Source organism: Perognathus longimembris, unplaced genomic scaffold (assembly GCF_023159225.1).
Source record: "Perognathus longimembris pacificus isolate PPM17 unplaced genomic scaffold, ASM2315922v1 HiC_scaffold_2912, whole genome shotgun sequence".
In the NCBI taxonomy this organism is placed as follows: domain Eukaryota; kingdom Metazoa; phylum Chordata; class Mammalia; order Rodentia; family Heteromyidae; genus Perognathus; species Perognathus longimembris.
This window is the reverse complement of record NW_025958062.1, coordinates 16,606-19,303: the sequence shown is the minus strand read 5'-3', so window position 1 is coordinate 19,303 and position 2,698 is coordinate 16,606. Positions and strand designations below refer to the sequence as shown.

The 2,698-nt window shown below is 36.1% G+C and overlaps 1 pseudogene; it reads right to left on the bottom strand.

Annotated features, from left to right (window-relative positions):
- Nucleotides 1-1,168: 1,168 nt before the first annotated feature.
- On the bottom strand, nucleotides 1,169-2,103 carry LOC125344674 (annotated as a pseudogene).
- Nucleotides 2,104-2,698: the final 595 nt, after the last annotated feature.

The following is a 2,698-nucleotide window of genomic DNA, read 5'->3' as shown; positions in this document are numbered from 1 at the left end:
TATGGACTAAAGATTGGCCTTCTACTTAAGTCATTCAACAATCAATGACATCATATTATTTAAGAATAAAACAAACACCTAAATAGAGCCAATCCTGGAGGTATCCCCCTGAAATTCTAGTTATTTTGGTGATAAAGAACATGTTTGTTATTGTTCAAGGACAGCTTGGATTCCATTTGAATATGGATGTGAAGGCATGCTGTAATCCTAATTATGTAGGAATCTTAGGGAGGAGGATCACAGTCTGAGGTTGACTCACTTAAAATGTCAGACCCTGTTGTAAAATTAACTAAAGCAAAACCAGTTGGGTTCAAGTTGTAGAGAGCTTTTCTAGCAAGTATGAATCCCTGAGTTAGAACCTTTGCACCACAAAAAACAACACAACAACAAACAAACCTAAACAAGAATAATCAAAATAAAAACAGGTGTAGGAATTAATGTACTTGTTATCTAATTCAATAGGCTCAATTAAACAACAGATCAATGAAAGCAATATTTCAAAAATTGTGTAGAGCTGGTTGCCTAGCTACTCAGGAGAGTGAGATCTGAGGATATGGATTGAAGGCCAACCTGGGAAAGAAAGACCATGAGTCTCTTATCTCCAATTAACCATCTGAAAATGGAAGTGTACTGTGGCTCCCAGCGATAGCTTCAATCAAAAATTCTCAAAGAGAACTCCCAGGCTTTGTCAGAGTTCAAGCCCTAGAACTGGCACAATAAAATAGTATAGAAAGATATCATTGGTACAATTCAAAAAGGAAATGGATATTTTGCATGTTATTGTAGATGGATTAGTTAATAATTGAGTGGATAAAAGATAGGATATATAGTCATTTGTACTTATGTCTGTTATATTAAGCTGGTGAATGCTTCTTGCCACAGTTCTTAAGCCTCATATTCATTTTTATGTACAACAATCTTTAACACGAGAGGAACAATACATATATATGTAGAAATAGTATATACTATAAAATATTGCTTTAATAAAATATTTTTTATTATCTTTAAGTAATTGTACAAAGGAGTTGCCATTCAACAAAGGATGTATGACTACAATGAATTTCAATTGCTTTTCAGTAACACTACATGTTGAAGGAATTCTTCTGATAAAAACTTCCTTGTACATAATATTGGAGAGTAATTAATGGCACCACAAAACATTTATTTCTCAGTGAATTTTTCTATCCAATATTAACCTCTGTATAGCTCTCTTCATGGTCTCATTCCTCAAACTGTAGATAACAGGGTTGAGTGTTGGGGGAATTACTGTGTAAAAGATAGATAGCAAAAGATCTAAGGCAGTTGAAGAGTCTGAAGTTGGTTTGAGGTATGCACAGATGCCTGTGGAGAGAAAAAATGAAACAACAAAAAGGTGTGGCAGGCAGGTGGAGAAGACCTTAGATCGGCCTTCTGCAGAGGGGATTCTTAGAACTGTGGAGAATATGTGGATGTAGGAGAAGGCAATGGAGATGAAACAGGCTAAGGCTGCCACAGCTATGAACACAATCACACCAATGACTGCAAGGTAATCATTGGAGCAGGAGAGCTTGATCAACTGGGGGATATCACAGAAGAACTGGTGAATTACTTTGGCTCTACAGAAATGTGATAGAAAATGTGGCAACTGTGTACAAAGTTCCGGTGATGCCTCCACTTACCCATACAGCTATCACAGCTCTCCTACACTTTCTGGGATCCATGATGAGCTCATAGTGCAGTGGGAAGCAGATGGCTATATAGCGGTCATAAGACATCACTGTGAGATTGGACAACTCAGCCCAGGCCAAAGATGTGAAGAAGAAAACCTGGAGCACGCACTGAGCATAGGAAATGTAGCTATTTCCTGTCAGAGAATTGTTAATGGACTGGGGCACTGTGACAGAAACAAAAGAGATGTCCAAGAGAAAGTTGCTTCAGGAAGAAATACATTGGAGATTGGAGATGCTCGTCCAGTGTTGTGATGGTGATAATGGTGAAGTTACCTACTAACGCCATTAGGTATATCACCATGAACAGGAAAGCATGTAAGATCTGCAGTTCACGATGATCAGAAAACCCCATGAGGAGGAATCCAATCACTGTGGTTCCATTTGTCTTCATCATTTTGAAAATATAAATTGTAACAGCAGCTGGAATCTTAAAAGATAAGGGAAATGCAGTAGAATTATAATAAAATAAATTACATGTTTCATCATTGTTTATTCCAATGGTTAATGTTGTAAGCAATTGTTATTTACTAGCTCGTTATTTATTTGATGTGGATAATCCAATGGTGACAAATGCATATTTTTAGTATATATGAAGTATTCAATTTTCAGTATAAACAAAGAGTAACTTTTGAGTATAAATGTGGTCATTCCACTTTTGCCTTTAAGGGAAAATGTGTGTTTGCTCCTTGAGAAACACTACTCTACTTACAGAGGAAATCGATTGACTGATTGAAAGTAATCAACAGAAATACTTCAGTGAGTGTTTGGTAACAGAATTCTGAGCATTGGATGGGTTATGTGTTTTGTTATTAGCAGTTTGCTTTTTTTAGTATTTAAGAATTAGCTACGGGTAACTAATGCTTCTTTACTTCCTAGCAAACAATATGGTCATATTCTTGAGACGTTTCATTATTTTGGAACCACGGTTTAAACGGATTATATAATTTCCCTTTAATTTTAGTGTTAGTAGCTTGATATTTCACTAAAAT